The sequence below is a fragment of the Macaca thibetana genome, chromosome 2 (genome assembly GCF_024542745.1).
Source record: "Macaca thibetana thibetana isolate TM-01 chromosome 2, ASM2454274v1, whole genome shotgun sequence".
Lineage (NCBI taxonomy): Eukaryota > Metazoa > Chordata > Mammalia > Primates > Cercopithecidae > Macaca > Macaca thibetana.
The window spans coordinates 73266748-73284702 of NC_065579.1; the positions used below are offsets into that span (position 1 = coordinate 73266748).

Genomic DNA, 17955 nt, shown 5'->3' on the forward strand with positions numbered 1-17955 from the left:
TTGTGTTGGCTGCCGTGCTGGGGTCATTGGAAAACTCAACCCCGTGGTACTTGGGATACAAGAACATCTTCTGCTGATTGAAGCCTATACCCTGTGGAAATGTTTTAATGTGGTCCTTGAAGCATGTCCTAAGAAATACTGTCAACACATATTCTTCCTTGTCAGGCCTTTACTTGGTCAGGAATACTCAAGAGCTCTGTCTTTTTGCCTGTAGTTTACCACATTGTCTTCCATTTGTTTCCAAATCTGGTTTAGCTGTGTTCAGTAAAGCAGAGTTAGCTGAATTAGAGGACATCATCAACCCTTCTCTCCCAGAGAAAATTTCCTATCAGATAAATCACTGAACCAGCTACCACGTCCTGACACACAGAAGCCACATTCCTGCCACCTGATCACTCACTCGCAGCAAAACACTTTCTCAACAGAGGGAAAAAAGAGGCATGCCCAATGCACCATATGAAAAGCTGGGGTTGATCACAAACCCCCACTATGAAGAATTTCAAAAGAAGAAGGAATGGGAAAGAATAAAAGGACAACTTATTCATAATTCACAGTATCACAGGTGATTTTTTTAAAACAAACAGGCCAGGCACAGTGGCTCACACCTGTTATCTCAGCACTTAAGGAGGCTGAGGCAGGAGGATTGCTTGAGCCCAGGAGTTTGAGACCAGTCTGGGCAACATGGTGAGATCCTGTCTCTAAAAAAATTTTTGTTAATGTTGACCAGGCATGGTGGTGTGCAAACGTGGTCCCAGCTACTCAGGAGGCTGAGGTGGGAGGATCACTTGGGCCCAGGAGTTTGAGGCTACACTGAGTCGTGATTGTGCCACTGCACTCCAGCCTGAGCAACTGGGTGAGACCCTGTCTCAAAAAATTAATTAATTAATTAATTAATTAATTAACAAACAGAAGACTGCTGGACTCTACTGTTTAATATAAACTAAAAGATATGACATAATCCTTAAGACTCCATAGCTAATTAAAAAACAACTCCTAAAAAATAACATACAAGCAAATATAGATGACTGGGTTTGGCGATGACTTTTTTAGATAGAGCACCAAAGGAATAATCCATGAAAGAAAGGATTGATAAACTGGACTTCATTAAAATTAAAATGTTCTGCTCTGGGAAAAACACTGTCAAGGGAATGTAAAGACAAACCACAGACTGGAAGAAAAATATTTGCAAAAGATCTATCTGATAAAGGACTGTTATCTAAAATATACAAAGAACTCTTAAAACTCAACAATAAGAAAACAACACAATTAAAAATGGGCCAAAGACCTTCATAGACACCTCATCAAAGGAGCTCTATAGATGTCAAATAAGCGTATGGAGAGATACTCTACATCATATGTCATTAGGGAAATCCAAATAAAAGCAACAATGAGATACCACTATATACATATTAGAATGGCCCAAATCTAGACACTGACCACAGCAAATGCTGTTGAGGAGGTACAGGAATAGAAACTCTTATTCATTGCTGGTGGAAATACAAAATGGTACAGCTACATTGGAACACAGTTTGACAGTTTTTTGCAAAACTAAACATATTTTACCATATTATCCAGCAATCACCCTACTTGGTATTTTTCCAAAGTAACTGAAAATATGTAGCCACACAAAAACCTGCACATGGGTGATTATGGCAGCTTTACACCTAATTGCCAAAATTTAAAAGCAACCAACCAACTTAAAAGCAACCAACCAACCAAGCAACATGCATATTTACATTTCAGTAGGTAAATACATAAGTAAATTGCAGTGCATTCAGATAATGGAGCATTATTCGGTGCTAAAAAGAAATGAGCTATGTATTCAGTGCTAAAAAGAAATGAGCTATCAAGCCATGAAAAAAATGAAGAAAACTTAAATGCATATTATTCAGTGATAGAAGCCAATCTGAAAAGGGTACACACATATGATTCCAACTATACAACATTTAGGAAAAGTCATATAGGGATAGGAAAAAAATCAGTGGTTGTCAGAGATTAGGTAGGGAGGAAGGGATGGATTGACAGAGCACAGAGAATTTTTGGGCAGTAACACTACTCGGTGTGATATTATAACTGGTGAGTACATGTCATTATACATTTGTCCAAACCTGTAAAATGTACAACACCAACCATCTGGGTGATAATGATGTGTCAATGTAAGTTCATCAGTTGTAACAAATGTACCACTTTGTGAAGAATGTGCATAGGAGACGCTGTACTTGTATGCGGACAGAGAGTATGTGGGAAATCTCTATACCTTTCTCTGAATTTTACTATAAACACAAAACTGCTCTAAAAAAAATTAAGTATATTGAACAATCCACACTGCTATATATAAACATGTTTATATACTGATAAACTGGGGTGAATATATTGTCAAACATAAGAAATTGCCATATTCGAAGACATTCGATGTTCCCCCAGGTGTGTCATTATTGTTATTTATTTGTTTGTTTCATTTTTAATTTTTATGAGTACATAGTAGGTGTGTTATTTATGGGGCACATAAGATATTTTGATAAAGTATATAGTATGTAATAACTACATCAAGGTAAATGGAATATTCATCACCTCAAGCATTTATCATTTCTTCATGTTATAAACATTCAATTATACTCTTTTAGATATTTTTAAACAATAAAATATTGTTGATTAAAACCATCCTGTTGTGCTATCAAATATTAGATCCCATTCATTCTATCTAACTATATTTTTGTACCCATTAACCACCACCATTACTCCCTCCCCACTGTGCTTTCCAGCCCCTGGTAACATTCATTTTACTTTCTATGTCCATGAGTTCAATTGTTTTAATTTTTGGCTTCCATAAATGAGTGAGAACATGTGAAGTTTGTCTTACTGTGCCTGGCTTATTTCACTTAACATAATGTCCTCCAGTTCCATCTATGTTGTTGCAAATGACAGAATTTCATTCATTTTATATCTGAATTATATATTAATTATATATTGTGTATATGTACCACATTTTGCTTATCCATTCGTCTGTTGATGGACACTTGGGTTGCTTCTAAATATTGGCTATTGTGAATAGTGCTGCAGTAAACATAGGAGTGCAGATATCTCTTTGATATACTGATTTTCTTTCTTTGGGGTTTACACCTAGCAGTGAGATTGCTGGATCATATAGTAGTTCTACTTTTAGTTTTTCGAGGAACCTCCATACTATTCTCTATAGTGGCTGTACAAATGTACATTCCTACCAACAGTGTTTAAACATTCCCTTTCCTCCTCATCCTACCCAGCATTCATTATTGCCCATCTTTTAAAGAAAAATCATTTTAACTTGGTTGAGATTATATCTCATTGTAGTGTTGATTCACATTTCTCTGATGATCAATGATATTGAGCACCTTTTCATATATCTGTTTGCCATATGTCTTCTTTTGAGAAATGTCTATTCCAATCTTTAGTCCATTTTGATTGGATTATTAGATTTTTTTCCTATTGAGTTGTTTGAGCTCTTTATATATTCTGGTTATTAATCCCTTGTCAGACAAACAGTTTGCAAATATTTTCTCCCATTCTGTGAACTGTCTCTTCACTTCATTGATTGTTTCTTTGTTATGCAGAAAGTTTTCAACTTGATGTGATCCCATTTGTCCATTTTTGCTTTGGTTACCTGGGGATTTTCCCCAATGTTTTCTATTAGTAGTTTCATAGTTTGAGATTTAAGTATTTAATCCATTTCGATTTAATTTTTATATATGGCAAGAGATGGGCTCTAGTTTTTTCTTAGCACCACTTATTGAAGAAACTATCCTTTCCCCAATGTATGTTCTTGGCACTTTTATTGAAAATTAGTTCACTGTAGTAGTAAAGATTTATTTCTGAGTTATTTATTTTGTTCCGCTAGCCTATATGTCTGTTTTTATACCAGTGTCAGCTGTTTTGGCTACTACAGCTTTGTAGTATGATTTGAAGTCCGGTAGTATGATTCCTCTGGTTTCGTTCTTTTTGTTTAGGATAGCTTTGGTTATTCTGGGTCTTTTGTGGTTCCATATAAATTTCAGGATTATTTTTTTCTATTTCTGTGAATAACATCATTGGTGTTTTGATGGAGTTTATGTTGAATCTGTAGATTGCTTTGGGCGGTATGGACATTTTAACAATACTGATTCTGCCAATACGTGAACATGGAATATCTTGCCATGCTTTTGTGTCCCTCTTCAATTTCTTGCATCAGTGTTTTACAGTTTTCATTGCAGAGATCTTTCACTTCTTTGGATAAAGTTATTCCTAGGTATTTTGTTTATAGCTATACATGGAATTAACTTCTTAATTTCTTTTGCAGTGTTTGCTTTTGGCATGTGAAAATGCTACTGATTTTTATATGTTGATTTTGTATCTTGCAAATTCACTCAATTAATTTATCCATTCTAATAGTTTCCTTGTGGAGTCTTTAGGTTTTTACAAGTGTAAGCTCTTATTATCTGCAAACAAGGATAATTTGATTTCTTCCTTTCCAATTTGGATGCCCTTTATGTCTTCTTTATATCTTTCTCTTGTCTGATTGCTCTAGCTAGGATCCCCAGCAGTATGTTGAATAACAGTGGTAAAACTCGGCATCCTTGTGTTGTTCCAGATCTTAGAGGAAAGGCTTTCAGCTTTTCCCCTTTCAGTATGATACTAGCTATGGTTCTGTCATATATGGTTTTTATTATGTTGAGCTATGTACCTTCTATCCCCAGTTTTTTGAGGGTTTTTATTATGAAGGGATGTTGAATTTTATCAAATGTTTTTTCAGCATTAACTGAAATGATCATATGATTTTTGTCCTTCATTCTGTTGATAGTATGTATCATGTTGAATAATTTGTGTATATTGAACCATCTTTGCATTCTTGGGATAAATCCCACTTGGTCATGATGAATAATCTTTCTAATGTGTTATTAAATTCAGTTTGGTAGTATTTTGTTGAAGATTTTTACATCAATGTTCATCAGGAATATTGGCCTGTAGCTTTCTTTTTTTGATGTTCGTGGTTTTGGTATCAAGGTAATACTGGCCTCATAGAATAAGTTTGGAAGTATTCCCTCTTCCTCTATTTTTCAGAATAGTTTCAGTAGTATTGCTATTAGTTCTTCTTTGAACGATAGGTAAAATTCAGCACTGAAACCATTGGGTCCTGGGCTTTTCTTTACTGGGAGACTGTTTATTATGGCTTTGATCTCATCTCTTGTTATTGGTCTATTGAGGTTTTGGATTTCTTCATAGTTTAATCTTGGTAGGTTTTATGTGTCTAGGAGTGTATCTATTTCTACTAGGTTTTTCAATTTACTGGCATGTAGTTTCTCATAGTAGTCTCTAATGTTCCTTTTAATTTCTCAGTATCAATTGTGATGTCTCCTTTTTCATCTCTAATTTTATTTACTTGGGCCTTCTCTTTTTTTTAATCTTTGTTAGTCTGGCTAAATGTCTGTTGATCTTGTTTATTTATTTATTTATGTTTTGAACAGCAGTTTATTATGTTGCCCAGGCTGGAGTGCAGTGGTGCAATCATAGCTCACTGCAGGCTTGATCTTCCAGGTTCAAACCATCCTCCCACCTTAGTTTCCCAAGTAGCTGAGACTACGAGTCCACACCACTTTGCCTGGCTATTTTCTTTTTTATTATTTTTAGTAGAAATAGGTCTTGCTATGTTGCCCAGGCCGGTCTCAAACTCCTGGGCTCAAGCAATCCTCCCATCTCAGCCTCCCAAAGTGCCAGGATTATAGGCATAAACCACCACCCCGACCTTGTTTGTCTTTTAAAAAAAAAAATGGCTTTTTCTTTCATTCATCTTTTGTATTTTTGTTTTTACAAAATTTTTATTCCCACTTTGATCTTTATTATTTGCTTTATTCTACTAATTTTGGGTTTGGTTTGCTCTTGCCCTTCTAGTTCTTTAAGATGCACCACTAGGTTACTTATTTAAATTTTTTTCTACTTTTTTTTGATGTAGGCACTTATTGTTACAAATTTTTCTCTTAGTACTGCTTTCACTGTATCCCATAGGTTTTGGTGTGCTGTGTCTCCATTTTAACTTGTTTCAATACTTTTTAAAATTTCCTTCTTAATTTTTTCATTGACCCAATAGTCATTTAGGAGCATATTGTTTAATTTCCATGGGCTTTGTACTTTCCTAAGTCCCTTTTGTTACCGATTTCTAGTTTTATTCCATTGTGGTCAGAGAAGATACTTTATATGATTTCAATTTTTTTAAAATTATTAAGGCTTGTTTTGTGACCTAATATAGGATCTATCCTTGAGAATGATTCATTTGCTGAGAAAAAATAATGTGTATTCTGCAGTCATTAGAAATGTTCTGTAAATATTTATTAGGTCCCTTTGGTCTATACTGAATATTAAGTCTAACATTTCTTTTTTCCTTTTCTATATGGTCTGTCCAATGCTGAAAGTGGGTGTTGAAGTCTCCAGTTATTACTGTTTTGGGGCCCATCTCTTTCTTTAGTTCTAATAATATTTATTTTATATAACTGAGTGCTCCAGTGTTGGCCACATATATAATTGTTATATTTTCTTCTTGAATTGACCCCTTTTCCTTATATAATGACCTTCTTTGTCTCTTTTTATGGTTTTTCTCTTGAACTCTATTTTACCTTATATAATAATAGGCACTCTTGCTCTTTTGGTTTTCCATTTGCATGGAATATTTTTTCCATCCCTTTATTCCAGTCTATGTGTGTCTTTATACGTGATGTGTGTTTCTTATAGGCAATAGGTAGTTGGGGCTGGTTTTTTTAATCCATTCAGCCAGTCTCTGTCTTGATTAGAGAGTTTAGTCCATTTACATTAAATGTTTTTGTTGATAAGTAAGGACTTACTCCTGCCATTTTATAATTGGTTTCCTGGTTGTTTTGTGGTATTTTCTTCCCTTCTGTCTTCTTTTTTGGGAAAGTGATTTTCTCTGGTAGTATGTTTTAATTTCTTGCTTTATATTTTTTAGGTAACATTGTAGATTGTTTTCCTTTAAGTTTACCATGATGCTTGCAAATTACATCTTATAACCCATTATTTTCAACTAGTGCCAACTTAACACTGATTGCATAAACAAACTAGAAAAAAGCAGAGAAAACTAATAAAAAACACTTTGACTTATACTTTAACTTTCCCCAACTTATCAACTTTTTTGGTCTCTATTTTTATCTTATTATACTGTCTGTGTCTTGAAAAGTTATTGTAGTCATTATTTTTGATAGGTTTATCTTTTGGTCTTCCTACTCAAGATATTAGTAGTTTATACACCACAATTAAAGTGTTATAATATTCTGTATGTGTACATGTACTTACTATTATCAGTGAGTTTTGCACCTTCAGATGATTTCTTCTTGCTCATAAATGTCCTTTTCTTTCACACCTCCCTTTAAGCATCTGTTGTAATACGGGTCTAGCGTTAATGAAATCCCTCAGCTATTGAATGTCTGCAAAAGTCTTTATTTCTCCTTCATATTTGAAAGATATTTTCACTGAACATACATTCTTTTGTGGGTTTTTTTTTTCCCCCTCAGAACTTTATGTCAAGCCACTCACTTCCAACCTATAAGCTTTCCACTGAGAAGACTGCTGCCAGACATATTGGAGCTCCTTTGTATATTTCTGTTTGGTTGGTTGGTTGGATTTTTTGAGATAGGGTCTCACTTTGTCACCCAGGCTGGAGTGCAGTGGCACAATTACAATTCACTGCAGCCTCAATCACCTGGGCTCGAGCAATCCTTTCACCTCAGCCTCCCAAGTAGCTAGGACTATAGGCACACACCACCATGCCATGCCTGGCTAATTTAGAGATATATGGGGTTTCACCATGTTACCCAGGCTGGTCTCAAATTTCTGGGCTCAAGTGATCCTCCTGCCTCAGCCTTCCAAAGTTTTAGGATTACAGATATGAGTCACCATGCTGGCCTCCTTTGTATGTTACTTGTTTCTTTTCTCTTGCTGCTTTTAGAATCCTTTCTTTATCATTGGCTTTTGGGAGATTGATTATTAAACGTCTTGAGGTAGTCTTATTTGGGCTAAATCTACTTGGTGCTCTACAACTTGCTTGTACTTGCATATTGATATCTTTCTCTAGGTTTGGGAAGTTCTCTGTTATTGTCCTTTTGAATAAACTTCCTACCCTATGTCTCTCTCTGCCTCCTCTTTAAGGCCAATAGGTCTTAGATTTGCCCTTTTGAGGCTATTTTCTAATTTTTGTAGGCATGCTTCATTCCTTTTAATTTTTTTTCTTTTGTCTCCTCTGACTGTGTATTTTCATATAGCCTGTCTTCAAGCTCACTAATTCTCTCTTCTGCTTGATCAATTCTTCTATTAAAGGACTCTGGCACATTCTTTAGTATGTCAATTGCATTTTTCAGCTCCAGGAGGAACAGGAAATGTAAAAAGGACCTTATCTTGTAACTTGGGCAACAGCTCAGCCACAGTAAAATAAAGCACCAAGTAGATTCCTGACATTTCTGACTCCAGGCTCTAGCTCCCAGATAGTATTTCTAGACCCACCCTAGGCCAGAAGGGAGTCCCTCACCCTGAAGGGAAAGACACAAGCCTGGCTGAGTTCACCACCTGCTGACTAAACAGCCCTTGGTCCTTGAGTAAACATCAATGGTAGCCATGCAATAGTTGCTACAGGCCTTAAGCAAGCCCTGAGCTGGCTTCAGGTCCAAGAAAGATGGCTACAAATAAGCACAGACAGTGAAGACTACAATAAATACCTAACTCTTCAATGCCCAGACACCAAAGAACATTGCTAGCATCAACACCATCCAGGAAAACATGACCTCACCACATAAACTAAATAAGCCACCAGAGACCAGTCCTGGAGAAACAGAGATATGTGACCCCTTCAGACAGAGAACCAAAATAGCTGTGTTTGGGAAACTCAAAAAAATTTAAGACAACACAGGGAAGGAATTCAGAATTCTATCAGATAAATTTAACAAACAGATTGAAATAATCAAAAAGAATCTAGCAGAAATTCTCGAGCTGACAAATGCAATTGGCATACTGAAGAATGCACCAGAGTCCTTTACTAGTAGAATTGATCAAGTAGAAGAAACAATTAGTGAGCTTGAAGGCAGGCTATTTGAAAATACACAGTCAGAGGAGACAAAAGAAAAAAGGATTAAAAACAATGAAGCATGCTTACAGGATCTAGAAAATAACCTCAAAAGGGCAAATCTAAGAGTTTTTGGCCTTAAGGAGGAGGTAGAAAGAGAGATAGGGATAGAAAGTTTATTCAAAGGGATAATAACAAAGAACTTCCCAAACCTAGAAAAGATACCAATATCCAAGTACAAGAAAATTTTAGAACACTAAACAGATTTAGCCCAAATAAGACTACCTCAAGGTATTTAATAATCAAACTCCCAAAGGTTCAAGGATAAAGAAAGGATCCAGAAGCAGCAAGAGAAAAGAAGCAAATAACATACAATGAAACTCCAATATGTCTGGCAGCAGAATTTTCAGTGGAAACCTTACAGGCCAGGAGAGAATGGCATCACATATTTAAAACGCTGATGAGAAAACACCTTTAACCCTAGAATAGTATATTCAGTGAAAATATCCTTCAGACATGAAGGAGAAATAAAGACTTTCCCAGACAAACAAAAGCTGAGGGATTTCATGCATACCAGACCTGTCCTATAAGAAATGCTAAAGGGAGTACTTCAATCAGAAAGAAAAGGACATTAATGAGCAGTAAATAACCACCTGAAGGTACGAAATTTACTGGTAATAGTAAGTACACAGAAAAACACAGAGTATTATAACACTGTAATTGTGGTGTGTAGACTACTGTTTTCCTAAATACAAGTTTACACTGAACCACTCAAAAATAATAGCTATAACAACTTTTCAAGACATAGTACAATAAGATATAAGTAGAAACAACAAAAAGTTAACAGTGGGGCTGGGTGCAGTGGTTCATGCCTATAATCCCAGCACTTCGGGGGGTCAAGGCAGGCTGATCATTTGAGGTCAGGAGTTTGAGACCAGCCTGGATCAACATGGTGAAATCCCATCTGTACTAAAAATACAAAAATTAACCAGATGTGGCAGCGGATGCCTGTAATCCCAGCTACTCAGTAGGTTGAGGTGGGAGACTAGCTTGAACCCAGGAGGCAGAGGTTGCAGTAAGCCAAGATCATGCCACCACACTCCAGCCTGGGTGACAGAGCAAGACTCTGTCTCAAAAAAAAAAAAAAAAAAGTTAAAAATTGAGGGGACAAAGTTAAGGCACAGAGTTTTTAATAGTTTTCTCTTTGCTTGTTTGTTTATGCAAACAGTGTTAATTTGTTATCAGGTTAAAATAATGAGTTATAAGATAGTATTTGCAAGCCTCATGATAACCTCAAATCAAAAAACATACAATGGACACACAGAAAAAAAGTAAGAAACTAAATCATATCACCAGAGAAAATCACTTTCACCAAAGGAAGACAAGAAAGAAAGAAAGAAGACCAAAAAAAAAAAAAAAAAAAAAAAAAAAATTAACAAAATGGCAAAAGTAAGTCCTTACTTTTCAATCATAGCATTCAATGTAAATGGGCCAAACCCTCCAATCAAAAGACATAGACTGGCTAAATGAATTTAAAAATAAGATTTGTTGATCTATTGCCTACAAGAAACATACTTCACCTATAAAAACACACATAGACTGAAAATAAAGGGATGGAAAAAGATATTCCACGCCAAGGAAATCAAAGAAGAACAGGAGTAGCTATACTTATATCCACAAAATAGATTTCAAGACAAAACTATAAGAAGAGACAAAGAAAGTCACTATATAATGATAAAGGGGCCAATTCAGCAAGAGGATATAATAATTGTAAATATATATGCACCAGACACTGGAGCACCCAGATATATAAAGCCAATATTATTAGAGCTAAAGAGAGAGATAGCCCTCAATACAATAATAGCTGGAGATTTCAACACCCCACTTTCAGCATTGGACAAAACTTTCAGAAAAAAAAATCAACAAAGAAACTTCAGACTTAATCTGCGCTTTAGACAAAATGGATCTAATAGTCACAGATCATTTCATCCAAGAGCTGCAGAGTACATTCTTTTCCTCAGCACATGTATCATTCTCAAGGATAGACCATATATTAGGTTACAAAACAAGACTTAAACATTAAGAAAAATTGAAATAATGTCAAACGTCTTCTCTGACCACAATGGAATAAAACTAGAAATTAGGCCAGGTGCAGTGGCTCATGCCTCTAATCCCAGCACTCTTGGGAGGCCAAGGGGGGCGGATGACAAGGTCAAGAGATCAAGACCATCCTGACCAACATGGTGAAATCCCATCTCTACTAAAAATACAAAAATTATCTTGGTGTGGTGGCACATGCCTGTAGTCCCAGCTATTCAGGAAGCCGAGGCAGGAGAATCACTTGAATCTGGGAGGCAGAGATTGCAGTGAGCTGAGATCGCACCACTGTACTCCAGCAGCCTAGTGACAGAGAGAGACTCAGAAAAAAAAAAAAAAAAAAAAAAACCTAGAAACTAAAAACAAGAGGAATTTTGGAAACTATACAAATACATAGACATGAAACAATATGCTCCCGAATGATCAATCAAGAAATTAAGAAGGAAATTGAAAATTTCTTGAAACAAATGATAATGAAAATACAACATGCCAAAACCTGTGGAATAAAGCAAAAGCAGTACTCAGCAGGAATTTTATAGATATATATGTGTACATCAAAAAAGAAGAAAAACTTCAAATAAAAAATCTAATGACGCATCTTAAAGAAATAGAAAAACAAGAGCAAACCAATCCCAAAATGAGTAGAAGAAAGCAAATAATATAGATCAGATCAGAAAAAGAAAACTGAAATAAAAAAATAGCAAAGATGAATGAAACAAAACATTGGGGTGTTTTTTTTTTTTTGAAAAGTTAAATGAAATTGACAAACCTTTAGCCAGACTAACTAAGAAAAAAAGAGAGAAGATTCAAATAAATAAAATCAGAAATGAAAAGGAGACATTACAACTGATACTGCAGACATTCAAAGAATCATTAGTGGCTACTATAAGCAACTATATGCCAATAAATTGGAAAATATAGGGGAAATGGACAAATTCCTAGATACATACTGCCTACCAAAATTGAACCAGGAAGAAATACAAAACCTGAATAGACCAATGAAAAGTAATGAGATCAAAACCATAATAAAAAGTCTCCCAGTAAAGAAAAGTTCAGGCCTCATGGTTTCACTGCTGAATTCTACCAAATATTTAAAGAACTAATACCAATCTTACTCAAACTATTCTAAAACATAGAGGAAGAGGGAATACCTCCAAACTCATTCTACAAGGCCAGTATTACCTTGACACCAAAACCAGACAAAGACACACCAAAAAAAACCAGTATCTCTGATGAATATTAATGCAAAAATCCTTAAAAAAAATACTAGCAAACTGAATTCAACAATGCATTAGAAAGATCATTCATCATGACCAAGTGGGATTTATCCCTGGGATGCAAGGATGGTTCAACATATGCAAATCAATCAATGTGATGTAAGATTGAGGATAAAAACCATATGATCATTTCAACTGAATGATGGATAGAAACCATACAATCAACAGAATCAAGGATAAAAACCATGTGATCATTTCAATTGATGTTTAAAAAGCATTTGATAAAATTCAACATCTTTTCATGATTAAAAAAAAAACTGGGGATAAAAGAAATATACCTCAACACAATAAAATCCATATATGACAGACCCACTGCTAGTATAATACTGAATGGGGAAAAACTGAAAGCCTTTCCTCTAAGATCTGGAACAAGACAAGGATGCTCACTGTCATCCTATGTTATTTAACATAGTATTGAATGTTCTAGTTAGAGCAGTCAGACAAGAGAAGGATACAAAGGACATCAAATTGGAAAAGAAGAAGTCAAATCATCCTTCTTTGCAGATGATATGGTCTCATATTTGGAAAAACCTAAAGACTCCACAGGAAAACTATCAGAGGATTTGAAATCTCCGGTCTGTTCCAAGATGGCCAAATAGGAATGGCTCCGGTCTGCAGCTCCCAGCATGATCAACACAGAAGATGGATGATTTCTGCATTTCCAGCTGAGGTACCTGGTTCATCTCTTGGGACTGGTTGGACAGTGGGTGCAGTCCACAGAGGGTGAACCAAAGCAGGGTGAGGCATTGCCTCACCCGGGAAGCACAAACAGTCAGGGGATTTCTCTTTCCTAGCCAATGCAAGCTGTGACAGACTGTACCAGGAAAATCAGGACACTGCCACCCAAATACTGTGCTTTTCCAATGGTCTTAGCAAATGGCACACCAGGAGATTATATCCTGTGCCTGGCCCACGCCCACAGAGCCTTGCTCACTGCTAGTGCAGCAGTTGAAGATCAAACTGCGAGGCAGAAGCCTGGCTGGGGGAGGGGCATCTACCATTGCTGAAGCTTGAGTATACAAAGCAGTCAGGAAGCTCAAACTGGGTGGAGCCCACCGCAGCTCAAGGAGGCCTGCCTGCCTCTGTGGACTCCACCTCTGGGGGCAGGGCATAGCTGAACAAAAGGCAGCAGAAACTTTGGCAGACTTAAACATCCCAGTCTGACAGCTCCGAAGAGAGCAGTGGTTCTCCCAGCACAGCGTTTGAGCTCTGAGAATGAACAGACTGCCTCCTCAAGTGGGTCCCTGAGTACTCTAACTGGGAGACACCTCCCAGTAGGGGCCGACTGACACCTCATACAGCCGGGTGCCCCTCTGAAATGAAGCTTTCAGAGGAAGGATCAGGCAACAATTTTGCTGTTCTGCAATATTTGCTGTTCTGCAGCCTCCATTGGTAATACCCAGGCAAACAGGATCTGGAGTGGACCTCCAGCAAACTCCAACAGACCTGCAGCTGAGGGACCTGACTGTTAAAAGGAAAACTGAAAAACAGAAAGGAATAGCATCAACATCAACAAAAAGGATATCCATACCAAAACCCCATCTGTAGGTCCACTATCATCAAAGACAAAAGGTAGATAAAACCACAAAGATGGGGAGAAACCAGAACAGAAAAGCTGACAATTCTAAAAACCAGAGCATCTCTTATCCTCCAAAGGATTGCAACTCCTCACCAGCAATGGAACAAAGCTGGATGGAGAATGACTTTGACAAGTTGACAGAAGTAGGCTTCAGAAGGTCAGTAATAACAAACTTCCCTGAGCTAAAGAAGGATGTTTGAACCCATCGCAAGGAAGCTAAAAACTTGAAAAAAGACTAGACAAATGGCTAACTAGAATAAAGAGTGTAGAAAAGACCTTAAATGACCTGATGGAGCTGAAAACCATGGCATGAAAACTACATGATGCACGCACAAGCTTCAGTAGCCGATTCAACCAAGTGGAAGAAAGAGTATCAGTGACTGAAGATCAAAAGAATGAAATGAAGCAAGAAGACAAGTTTAGAGGAAAAAAAGGTAAAAAGAAATGAACAAAGTCTCCAAGAAATATGGGACTATGTGAAAAGACCAAATCTATGTTTGATTGGTGTACCTGAAAGTGATGGGGAGAATGGAACCAAGCTGGAAAACACTCTTCAGGATATTATCCAGAACTTCCCCAACCTAGCAAGACAGGCCAAAATTCAAATTCAGGAAATACAGAGAATGCCACAAAGCTACTCCTCAAGAAGAGCAACCCCGAGACATATAATTGTCAGATTCACCAAGGTTGAAATGAAGGAAAAAATGCTAAAGGCAGCCAGAGAGAAAGGTCGGGTTACCCACAAAGGGAAGCCCATCAGACTAACAGTGGATCTCTCGGCAGAAACTCTACAAGCCAGAAGAGAGTGGGGGCCAATAGTCAACACTCTTAAAGAAAAGAATTTTCAACCCAGAATTTCATATCCAACCAAACTAAGCTTCATAAGTGAAGGAGAAATAAAATCCTTTACAGACTAACAAATGCTGAGAGATTTTGTCACCACCAGGCCTGCCTTACAAAAGCTCCTGAAGGAAGCGCTAAACATGGAAAGGAACAACCGGTACCAGCCACTGCAAAAACATGCCAAATTGTAAAGACCATCAATGCTAGGAAGACACTGCATCAACTAACGAGCAAAATAACCAACTAACATCATAATGACAGGATCAAATTCACACATAATAATATTAACCTTAAATGTAAATGGGCTAAATGACCCAATTAAAAGACAGACTGGCAAATTGGATAAAGAGTCAAGACCCATCAGTGTGCTATATTCAGGAGACCCATCTCATGTGCAGAGACACACATAGGCTCAAAATAAAGAGATGGAGGAATATCTACCAAGCAAATGGAAAACAAAAAAAAGCAGGGGTTGCAATCCTAGTCTCTTATAAAACAGACTTTAAACCAACAAAGATCAAAAGAGACAAAGAAGGCCATTACATAATGGTAAAGGGATCAATTCAACAAGAAGAGCTAACTTTCCTAAATATATATGCACCCTATACAGGAGTACTCAGATACATAAAGTAAGTCCTTAGAGACCTACAAAGAGACTTAGACTCCCACACAATAATAGTGGGAGACTTTAACACCCCACTGTCAATATTAGACAGATAAATGAGACAGAAGGTTAACAAGGGTATCCAGGACTTGAACTCAGCTCTGCACCAAGCAGACCTAATAGACATCTACAGAATGCTCCACCCAAAATCAACAGAATATATATTCTTCTCAGCACCGCATCGCACTTATTGCAAAATTGACCACATAGTTGGAAGTAAAGCACTCCTCAGCAAATGTAACAGAACAGAAATCACAACAAACTGTCTCTCAGACCACAGTGCATTCAAATTAGAATTTAGGATTAAGAAACTCACTGAAAACTGCACAACTACATGGAAACTGAATAACCTGCTCCTGAATGACTACTGGGTAAATAATGAAATGAAGGCAGAAATAAAGATGTTCTTTGAAACCAATGAGAACAAAGATACAACATACCAGAATCTCTGGGACACATTTAAAGCAGTGTGTAGAAGGAAATTTATAGCACTAAATGCCCACAAGAGAAAGCAGGAAAGATCTAAAATTGATACCCTAACATCACAATTAAAAGAACTAGAGAAGCAAGAGCAAACAAATTCAAAAGCTAGCAGAAGGCAAGAAATAACTAAGATCAGAGCAGAACTGAAGGTGACAGAGACACAAAAAAACCTTTCAAAAAATCAATGAATCCAGGAGTGGGTTTTTTGAAAAGATCAACAAAATTGATAGACCGCTAGCAGGACTAATAAAGAAGAAAAGAGAGAAGAATCAAATAGACGCAATAAAAAAATGATAAAGTGGATATCACCACCGATCCCACAGAAATACAAACTACCATCAGAGAACACTATAAACACCTCTATGTAAATAAACTAGAAAATCTAGAAGAAATGGATAAATTCCTGGACACATACACCCTCCCAAGACTAAACCAGGAAGAAGTTGAATCCCTGAATACACTAATAGCAGGCCTGGAAATTGAGGCAATAATTAATAGCCTACCAACCAAAAAAAAGTCCAGGACCAGATGGATTCACAGCCAAATTCTACCAGAGGTACAAAGAGGAGCTGGTACCATTCCTTCTGAAACTATTCCAATCAACAGAAAAAGAGGGAATCCTCCATAACTCATTTTATGAGGCCAACATCATCCTGATACCAAAGCCTGGCAGAGACACAACAAAAAAAGAGAATTTTAGACCAATATCCCTGATGAACATCGATGCAAATACCCTCAATAAAACACTAACAAACCGAATCCAGCAACATATCAAAAAGTTTATCCACCACGATCAAGCTGGCTTCATCCCTGGGATGCAAGGCTGGTTCAACATATGCAAATCAATAAATGTAATCCATCACACAACAGAACCAAAGACAAAAACCACATGATTATCTCAACAGATGCAGAAAAGGCCTTTGACAAAATTCAACAGCCCTTCATGCTAAAAACCCTCAATAAACTAGGTATTGATGAACGTATCTCAAAATATTAAGAGCTATTTATGACAAACCCGCAGCCAATATCATACTGAATGGGCAAAAACTGGAAGCATTCCCTTTGAAAACTGGCACAAGACAGGGATGCCCTCTCTCACCATTCCTATTCAACATAATGTTGGAAGTTCTGACCAGGGTAATCAGGCAAGAGAAAGAAATAAAGGGTATGCAATTAGGAAAAGAGGAAGTCAAATTGTCCCTGTTTGCAGATGACATGACTGTATATATAGAAAACCACATCATCTCAGACCAAAATCTCCTTAAGCTGATAAGCAACTTCAGCAAAGTCTCAGGATACAAAAATCAATGTGCAAAAATCACAAGCATTCCTATACACCAACAACACACAAACAGGGAGCCAAATCATGAGTGAACTCCCATTCACAATTGCTATAAAGAGAATAAAATACCTAGTAATCCAACTTACAAGGGATGTGAAGGACCTCTTCAAGGAGAAATACAAAACAATGCTCAACGAAATAAAAGGGAACGCAAACTGGAAGAACATTCCATGCTCATGGATAGGAAGAATCAATATTGCGGAAATGGCCATACTGCCCAAGGTAATTTATAGATTCAATGCCATCCCCATCAAGCTACCAATGACAGAATTGGAAAAAACTACTTCAAAGTTCATATGGAACCAAAAAAGAGCCCTCATTGCCAAGACAATCCTAAGCAAAAAGAAAAAAGCTGGAGGCATCACACTACCTGACTTCAAACTATACTACAAGGCTACAGTAACCAAAACAGCATGGTACTGGTACCCAAACAGAGATATAGACCAATGGAACAGAACAGAGGTCTCAGAAATAACACCACACATCTACAACCATCTGATCTTTGACAAACCTGACAAAAACAAGAAATGGGGAAAGGATTCCCTATTTAATAAATGGTGCTGGGAAAACTGGCTAGCCATAAGTAGAAAGCTGAAACTG

The 17955-nt window shown here is 37.0% G+C and overlaps 1 protein-coding gene across 12 annotated transcripts in view; it reads left to right on the forward strand.

Moving 5' to 3' along the window:
• The window catches only part of SEC62 (SEC62 homolog, preprotein translocation factor), a 332886-nt gene that overhangs the window by 52865 nt on the left and 262066 nt on the right, over positions 1-17955 (forward strand). The window contains exon 1 of one of the 12 annotated variants that reach the window (XM_050780003.1): positions 11267-11270. The exons of the other annotated variants lie outside the window; for them this stretch is intronic. The gene's annotated coding sequence lies outside the window, so the exon portion shown is untranslated. Of the gene's footprint in view, positions 1-11266; positions 11271-17955 lie in introns of those variants that run through there. 12 annotated transcript variants of the gene reach the window in all.